Source organism: Neopelma chrysocephalum, unplaced genomic scaffold (assembly GCF_003984885.1).
Source record: "Neopelma chrysocephalum unplaced genomic scaffold, ASM398488v2 Primary Assembly neopelma1_75, whole genome shotgun sequence".
In the NCBI taxonomy this organism is placed as follows: Eukaryota; Metazoa; Chordata; class Aves; order Passeriformes; family Pipridae; genus Neopelma; species Neopelma chrysocephalum.
In genome coordinates this window covers 14212688-14222049 of record NW_020897736.1, presented here as the reverse complement: position 1 = coordinate 14222049, position 9362 = coordinate 14212688, and the positions used below count along the sequence as shown (strand labels likewise).

At 49.4% G+C, this 9362-nt stretch overlaps 1 protein-coding gene across 3 annotated transcripts in view; it reads right to left on the bottom strand.

Annotated features, from left to right (window-relative positions):
• The window catches only part of GLCE (glucuronic acid epimerase), a 30628-nt gene extending 23470 nt beyond the window's left edge, over nt 1–7158 (bottom strand). For 2 of the 3 annotated variants that reach the window (XM_027688237.1, XM_027688238.1), the window contains exon 1: nt 6446–7158. The gene's annotated coding sequence lies outside the window, so the exon portion shown is untranslated. The remainder of the gene's footprint in view (nt 1–6445) is intronic. The other variant, XM_027688235.1, reaches the window with a different exon arrangement.
• Between the last annotated feature and the right edge of the window lie 2204 nt (nt 7159–9362).

Sequence of the window (9362 nt, the reverse complement as noted above, 5' to 3'; positions counted from 1 at the left end):
GAGATTTAACTCCCTCAATTCCATGGCTCTGGAATTACAAACTGAGTAAAGAGGAGATTTAACTCCCTCAATTCCATGGCTCTGGAGTTACAAACTGAGTTCCAGAGGAGATTTAACTCCCTCAATTCCACGGCTCTGGAATTATTCACTGAGCTCCAGAGGAGATTTAACTCCCCAAATTCCACATTTATTGGTAGTCTGGTCCAGCCCCAAAATATTTCCAGAGGTTTTTCCCAGTTCTTTTATTGCTGTTGCTTTTCCCTGCTCAAATCCAACAGGAACAAACCCCCTGGAGCTTTTCAGATTATTTATTCCCTTTTTTTTTTATGTGGCTGAACATTCCTTAAAAAAGGAACCACCCCCCTGCCCACACGTGATCCATGGATTACCTGGGAATCAGGACCCAGCACCGCCTCAATCCCATGGAATTAACTCCTAACCCAGCCTTTCAACGGGCTCTGCCCTTCCCAAACTCGGGATAATCACTCCCTTATTAACTCCCTGCATCCTTCCCTCACATTCCCAACCTCCAATCCAACAAAAACTCCTCTGATGGAGTTTCTCTGGAAGAACAGGCTTTGTTTTCCAAGGATTCTCCACGTCTCTGAGCAAACTGGATCCCGCCAGAGGGGGTTTATCCAGCCACTTGAATCCCATTCATCCGTTATCCAACACCCATTTGGACCTCTGAAAACTCCTTTGGAATTTTCTCCTGGAATTAGCCCCATAAACCAAATTTATTTGGGATTTTTCCCTCTAATCCTCCTGCTGGAGGCTCCATTTAACAACCAAAGCAGCTCCAAGGATTCAGATTCCCTTCCAGGGCCGGGATGGACCTGGCAGGAGCTTTCTGACACATTTCTCCTCAGAATGCTGAGAATTCCCAGGTTCCTTTGGCATTTTTAGAGCCTCTGCCCCAGGAATTGGCAGCTTGCAAAAAATAAGAAATAAGCAACAAAATCCTCCTTTTCTTGGCATTCCCTCAGAAAGCCGAGAAGACAAAGCCCAGATCCCACTGCCATGGTTCCATATGGATTTTCCTGCAGGAGCACAAGCCCCACCTGGATTTTCCAAGGCATTCCCAGCACATGGAGCAGAAACTCCTTCCCTGGCTCCCTCCGGATGTTCAATTCTATTAATCAGGAGCTCATCCCTCTCCCTTGGACCCCATCTGGAGCTTCCAGAGCAGAAATCCCAGTTTTTGAAGGAGGAATCAGGGAATATTTTCCCAGAGAAGCCCTCCAAGGTCACCCACCACCATCCCAAGCAGCCCAGAGCACCGAGTGCCACATCCAGGCATTCCATGGACACCTCCAGGGACTCCAGCACCTCCCTGGAGCCCATTCCAAAGTTCAACCACCCTTTCCATGTGGGAATTCCTCCCGAAAATTCATCCCAGCCAGCCCCACACCCCCAGTGGATGGTGCCACGTGTCCCCACACCGTGGCTGAACATTCCCTCTGTTTCTTCCTTTTAATCCCTCCCTTATTTTTTGGGAATATTTGGGAGTGAATCTGCTCTTTTTCACATTCCTCAGCTCCTCTCTCCAACTCAACCCTCCTGAGGGCCCCAAACTTTCCCTGGCACCATTTCAAGCAGCCCCAAAAACCCCAAATCCAGTTCCTTCCCAAAAGGAACCTTCTGGAAGGCTCTTCCCACTCCAATCCCTTCCCTTGGATCCACTGCCAACTTTTGGAAGCAACCATCAGCACTTGGGATGTTTGACTGGAGGCACAAGTCCCACCTGGATTTGCACATTCCTCCTGGTTTTCGGCAGAAAAAGGGGAAATAATCCCTGGGTTTTCACAGAGGAGAATTCCTGGCTGAAATATTGGGAGAATTCCTGGTCACCAGGAGCTGGGAAGGGTCCCAGATGGGAAGGACTATGCTGGTGGCTCCAACAGGTCAGTGGAGAACATCCCTGGGACAGCTGGGAAAGCCAAGGAGCCAAGTGTGGATCCTTCCTGCTCCTGGCTCCCGGAAAGAACAGCTGCAGAGCCTGGAATTGCAGCCAGGAATGGCCTGGAGGCTGAGCCTGGAGCAGCCAAGGAGCTCAGCAAACAGCTCATCCTGGGAGCTCCGCCAGGGATGGATCCAACAGCCCAGGAATCCCTGGAGAAAGCTCCAGGAGAGGGATGGAGAGCTTGGAGCAGCTCCCCAGGGAATGAGGAGGGAAAGGGCAGGAGAAGAGGCCTCAGGGCAGCTGGGAGGGTGCAGAGCTGCTCTTCCCTACCCAGAGAGCCCAGATCCAGGCTGGAATGCTCCTGCTTCCTCAGGAGGCACCTTGGGAACAACTCAGCGCCTTGCAGGCTGAGGGGAAAATTCCCACCCATTTATCCCGGGATTTTAGGAACAGATCATTCAAAGAGGGATTTGGGACACATTTTTCCTCTCAAGCCCCACCTGCTCCACTCTGACCTTCCCCAACTCCCCCAAACTTCACTTTGGGTCGATTCTGTTCTAGTTCTGAACTTCCCAAGCCATTAAATCCCTGTCCTGGGGGATGAGGAGCCTTGGCTGGAATTCCCAGGATGGAATCCACGTGAGCCGCAGGCACGTGGTGGGTTCCAAATCCCCCAAACCAACAGCCCAGCAGCCAGAACTTACCCAACCCATCCCAAATTCCCCATGGAACACGGAATCCTCTGTCTGGATACAGGGTCATCCTTTATAAAACCCCGTGGGAATAAAGGATCCTAAAAAAATCATTAAAACACCGGAGGGTTGCAACGAGTTTTCCCTTTTTAAATTAATTTTTGACTCTTAAATTGAATTTTTGATTAAAAAAGGACTCTTTGGAGCTGCCTGGGGAGGCACAGCCTTTCCAGGAGCAGGGTAAGGCTGGAAAAGAGAGGAATTCCAGGTTGGTCCAAAGTTTTAGGTGCTCCCTGCAGAGACATTCCCATAAAAATCCAAGCTTTTCCCATTTTGGATGACGTTTGGGCTGCTGGCAAAGCTCCCAGAGGGGACATTCCCACCTCATTTGCCATCCTGGTTGGAATCATGAGCCCTTCCAAGCAATCCCTGCAGTGGGAATGTGGTGCCAGAGGCTCTGCTCCCCATCCAATGCAAACCCATGGAATGAGAGCTTTTTGGGGCATATCCCAAGGGAAATGATTCCAAGAGCACATGGAGCCCAAGGGGAGGGGTTTGCCCTGCACCCAGCACAGCCCAGCCTGGCAGGAGCAGAGGGAATGCTGGGAATGCTGGGAATGCTGAGGGATGATCCCACAGGGCAGGGCTGGGATGGCTCCACCAACACCTCCCTGAACCTGGAAAAACGGGCTTTGGGCCTTTCATCCCCAGAAAATCCCAACCACAATTCCATCCAAAAGCTAGTTCCAGGCTCTGCTCCAGACACAGCCGCCATCTCCAAGGTCAGGGAATCCTGGAATGGTTTGGGCGGGAAGGGACCTTGAGCCCGTCCCATTCCATGGGCTGGGACACTTTCCCTGGGATCCCACGGGGGGAATTTGCTCTGACAGCAAAAAAACAGGGAATAAACCTACAAAAAAACAGGGAATAAACCTGCAAAAAAACAGGGAATAAACCTGCAAAAAAACAGGGAATAAACCTGCAAAAACCCCAGGGAATAAACCCGCAAAAAAACGGAATAAACCCACAAAAAACCAGGGAATAAACCCGCAAAAAACCAGGGAATAAACCTGCAAAAAACCAGGGAATAAACCTGCAAAAAAACAGGGAATAAACCTGCAAAAAAACCAGAGAATAAACCTGCAAAAAAACAGGGAATAAAGGACCTCAGTGCCAAGCCTGGGGGTGTTTCCAGTTTGGGAAGCTGTTCCAGGGGAATGTGCACAACTGTCAGTCAGAGCAGCTGGAAGGAGGGCACACAAGGGCACAGAGTCAGGCCAAGGGATGGATCCCTTGGAGATCTTTTAGGCTGCAATATTTTGCCAAGAAAATTAAAAATCTTCTTGGATTTAATTGGAATTCCCTGGGAAAATCGTGGAGAAGCAGCAGTAAAATTTGGAATTCCCTGCCAAGCTCTTTGGGAGTCCTGTGTGTATTAAAATTCAGTGTATCCCAAGGATAATCAATCTTTGCTCCAGTGGAAACCAGTAGGACCAGTCTGAGTCGGGTTTAATGAGGGGAAAAAAAGGGATTTTCCGGGTTAATGGTTCTCCTGGAGCACAAAATGTTTCACTGGAATGTTACAAAAGGGCATTTTAAAGTAGCTGTGACAGCAAGGATTAAGTCCAGCATCCATATCCAAGCAAATCCATGAGCTGTGGGTGCACCTGGGACTGGAAAAATCCTGGAGGAGAATCCAAGGCAGGGAAAACCCAGCTGCTCCCACACTATGAAAAGGGGGGATTGACAGTTCTATTTCTCATTGAAATCAGTTAAAAACACCTACAAAACAGGTTTTGGGGATCAAACAAGTGGATTTAAGGCCCAAGGAGAATCTGGGATGGGTGGGAGCCTGGAAATCCAAAAATCCTGGGAGCTGTGAGAACATGGAGAGGGAAAACTTGGCACTTCAGGGCTTGAATATTTAGTTTTCCAGCACTAAATAGATCCAACTGTGGGCTCCTGACACTGTTCCCTTAAAAACACACATGGAATTTTGTGCCAGGGAAATGCAGCATCACTAAACCCTTTAAAAATTCAAACCAAATGATCCCAAAGTTTCCCTTTTTCCAGCCTTTTTTTTAAGAGGTTAAAAAAAGGTATTTGGGGAAAAGACTTGAGAATCAGATCCTTCAAAAGGTGGGAAGCTGCTAAAGCTCCCTCCTGGAAGAGAGGGAATTGTGAGCCAGCCCAGATCCCTGTCCCAATTCCACACTGGCAGCAGCCCATTTGCATATTTATTATTCCATAAATTTTACAGCCTGTGAATCCCAAGGAACTCGGGCTGTTCCTGGACCCTGATCCAAGAGTTGCCTTTCCAAGAAAGCCCAGAACTGGCAAAGCCTCTGTCTGACCTAAAACATTCCCTGCTGCTTTTCCCTGCCATTCCCAGCCCCGCTCAGCTGAAATGTAACAATAAATCCACCTTTTCCAGTGGAACATTCCAAGAAATAAGGCCCCCCAATATTTGCCTTTTGCTGCAGTTCAAGGATTAAATGAGGGTTTAAGGACTGGATGTGGATCAGGACCCATTTTTCCCGAGTTACACCAAGAGGGACAAAAAAAATCCTGTCCAGAGTGGGAATAAACTGCCCCTCCAGGGATAAAAATGTTCCTTCTTGGAACATCTCGTGGCAATAAGATCCAGGACACTCCAGGGAAGCACCTGGCACACGTTAAATCCAAATTTTGGGAGTTTAAATCCCAAAGCACATCTTGAACTCCCGGCTGTCCTTTCCCAGCTCTCAGCAAGGAGCTGATCCCAATCCCACCAACAAGCGTTCCAAAGCTTTTGGGACTGCCTGGCAAAGGTGAGGGAATTCCCTGCCAAATCATGGAATCTTGGAATGTTTGGGTTGGAAGGGACCTTAAAGCCCATCCAGTGCCACTCCCTGCCATGGGCAGGGACACCTTCCACTATCCCAGGTTGCTCCAACCTGGCCTTGGACACTTCCAGGGATCCAGGGGCAGCCACAGTTTCTTTGGGAATTCCATTCCAGCACCTCCCCTCCCTCAGAGCCAGGAATTCCTTCCCAATATCCCATCTAACCCTGCCCTCTGGCAGTGGGAAGCCATTCCCTGTGTCCTGTCCCTCCATCCCTTGTCCCCAGTCCCTCTCCAGCTCTCCTGGAGCCCCTTTAGGCACTGGAAGGGGCTCTCACGTCTCCCTGGAGCCTTCCTTTCTCCAAGCTGGACATTCCCAGCTCTCCCAGCCTGGCTCCAGAGCAGAGGGGCTCCAGCCCTTGGACCATCCCCGTGGCCTCCTCTGGAATTGCTCCAGCAGCTCCACATCCTTCCCCATCCCCCCTCAGTGAACACCAGCCCAGGAGTGACTCTCCTTTCTCCCCCCATTATTTTCCATATAATCCAAAGAAATTCTCCAGGTGTTATTCTTGCCATTTTCCCCAAATAAGAAAGTGTTATTTTCCCCCTCATTCCTCCCTTTTCCTGATGAAACTGTTCCTTTAAACCTCCAGTTCTGGGGAGGCTTCATGTGAACATTCCCGAGTGCTGCTCATCCTTAAAAACCAGGCTTCAAACAGCTCCAACACTTGGTGTTTGGAAACAAATTCCCCATCTGCCAAGGCTTTGGAATCGTTACATTCCAGGCAGGATTTGCTCTTCTAAACCCATTTCATGTTCAAGGAAAAAAACAAACCATTTTGTGTTCAAGGAAAAGCTCCAGAAGGGCTTAAAAATAATCCCTTCCCTCCCTCCTGTCTCCTCTTCTTTTCCCGGGAAGCACCACTTTGCTGTGGCACAAGGAGCACTGGGATCCACCTGGATCTACATCTCCTCCAGGAAAAAAATGGCATTTATAAATTAATCACAGCATTCCCAAAGAACTGACCTACTTTGCTCGGCCACCAAGGATTCGCTGCATCCGAGCTCTGGAATAACCCCCCGTGCCAATGGAAGTGGGAAGGCATGACACAGGCTGGGGTTTCATGGAGGCTCAGCTGCCTCCAAACTCCTCAGGGAGAGCTCCACAACCTCCCAGAAGGAAGGTCCAGGTGTCTCCAGAGGTTTCCTCAAGAATTCCTCCAATCCCGCCGATCCCAGCACATTTGGACACACTGGATGTTCTGGAAGTTCAGTTCCAGAGCAGGGATTTGCCCTGAGCCCCATTCCCGGAGCTTGGGGACATTCCCGAGATCCCTCAGAGACACAGCCTGGACTGAACCCACAAAAACCATGGAGAACCCTCCAGAAAACAGGGAAAACTATACAGAAAACATGGGAAACCCTACAGAACGCGTGGAAAACCCTACAGAACACATGGAAGAGACTTTGATTTCCGTGGCAAGACAAGGACGGACACTGAGCCTGAATGGAGCCACTTCCAAAGGCAAGGGACAAGGACCTTCCTTGTCCCACCACAGAAGGTCCAGAGCTCTCCCACCAAATCAAGGTCATTCCATGCTCCCTCCCCTCCCCTCCCCTCCTTCCCTGGTGTTTGGGAGACTCTGGATGAGCCCCAAATCCCAGGAAACACAGGGAACCACCCCCCTGAACCAGAGCCGGTGCTGTGGCACCTCCCCAGCCCCTTCTCCAGGGACATCCCAAATGGAATCATTGGATCCTACCAGGCATGGAAACCCTGGGATCAGGTGAGCCTCATCCAACACTTTGCTTCTTGATCCAATCCCTCAATCCCAGTCCAAACATCCCATCCCTGGAAGTGTTCCAGGCCATGCTGGACAGGGCTTGGAGCAACCTGGGATAGTGGAAGGTTGGAACAAGACGAGCTTTAAGGTCCCTTCCAACCCAAACCATTCCAGGATTCCAGGATTCTATGAAACCACGTGCACAATTCCTGATTTTTAAAACTCTTCGCTGCCATATTCTGCCTTCTTAACCCAAAATTTCCCAAATCAGCTGAAGTTTAACTCCAAAAACACAAACAATACAAACGAGGGGGGGAAGAAAAGGTGCCAGACTTGGGAGGAGACACCAGGGAAAAGCTCCTTTCCTTTGGAATTAGCAGGGAGTTTTCTTTCCAAGGATCTCATTCCCATGCATTTTATCCCCTCCAATATTCCCACCTCAACATTCCCATTTCAAACCCAGTTTCCTGTGGTCTGGGAGGAAATTCTGCGGGATCACCGCTAAGTTTTCCGGGTTTGCTCATCGCTTTAATTCCCAAATTTTGCTCAGGAGCATGGGAAAAATCCCAAAATGGCAACACTGAGAAAGGGGAACATCCTCTGCCACCTCAGGGCTGCTCACAAAGCTCAGGGATGAGTCAACTCCCTTTGAATCCGGCAGGAACCGGCTCGGGAAGTTCCGACTGCGGCTCCGACGGGAAAATTCCATCATTAAACCTCAAAGACCCAAAGAACCCGTTAAAGAAACTCCAACGAGAAGATTCCTTTTCATCTTCCAGCTCAATTAAAAGTCCAGAACAGAGCCAATTTATTGGAACCTCAGAGAAATCCAGCTCATTATTCCCTTTCCCAAGGAACCGAGATCCGGAACAGCAAAACCAGGAGAAATCCACCAAAAATGAGGGAAAAAGCCCCAAAGCGGCACTTTGAGGATCCCCTGCTCCTGCTCCAGTGGGATCAGAGCCCTAAGATGGTGGTTTGGGGTATTTTTCCCACATTTTCCCTATTTTCCTGAAGGAAAATCTAATTTCCTGCAGGATGTGCACCAGTCACAACTCATTTTCTTGCCAGAAAACTGGGAGTTCAGGACCAAAAATGGGAGAGGAATTAACTGGGGACACTTGTCCTACAGAGAATTCCTGCCAGCTCCAGCTTCCCCTTTTCCTGGGCCTCCAGCCATTCCAGGGCCCTCCTGGGGCCGTGTGACACCAACGGAGCAGCTCCAGCCAGGATTTCTGGGATACTTTTAAAAAATATTCCAAAGGGAGGCAGTGGGAGGTGTCCCTGCCCATGGAATTGGATCATCTTTAAGGTCCTTCCAACCCGAAGCATTCCAGGATTCCATGATCCCCCGCTCCTTCTCCAGGGGGAATCACAGTCCAAAAATGGTATTTTGGGGTTTCTTTCCCAATATTTTCCCTGTTTTCCTGAAGCAAACCCTCTTGTTTCCAGTGGAAGTTTCCCTGCCCATGGAACTGGATCATCATTAAGGTCCTTCCAGCCCAAAGCATTCCAGGATTCCATGATTAGCCCATGGAAAATTAAAGGAGGCACCACCTGAAGGGCTATGTGCCGGGAACAGGGAAAACCCGGAAAAATCCACCAAAAATGAGGGAAAAAGCCCCCAAAGCAGCAGCTGGAGGATCCCCTGCTCCTGCTCCCGTGGGATCACAGCCCTAAAATGGTACTTGGGGGTATTTTTCCCACATTTTTCCCTGTTTTCCTGAAGCTGCCACCCAAAAACGCTTAAATTATTCCCTGTGAAATCAAGTCTCCCTTCCTTGGGAGAGCATGAAGCCACTCCAGGAGCTGGGAAGCCAAAATAATCATGGAAGTTTGTGAAACGGTCCAAAAAACACCCGGATCAGCAAAATTCCTCTGACCTTGACTTTATTTATCATTTCCCAACTGTATTCCAAGGAGCACCGGGGGAAAATAAAGCACAAAGGGCAGGATTTCAGCCCCATTTCCCAACTTTTCCAAAAAAAACCCCAGCAGGACGTGGATCCATGAAATATTGTTCAGCCTTTTTCCAACTGGCCGAGTTGGGAAGTACAAAATGGCCTTAAAATCCCTTCTTTTTAATCCCTGGAGAGTTTTATCCAGGAGAACTTGGAACCACTGGCAGCTCCTGTGGCTCCTGGGAAACGCCAAAGAGCT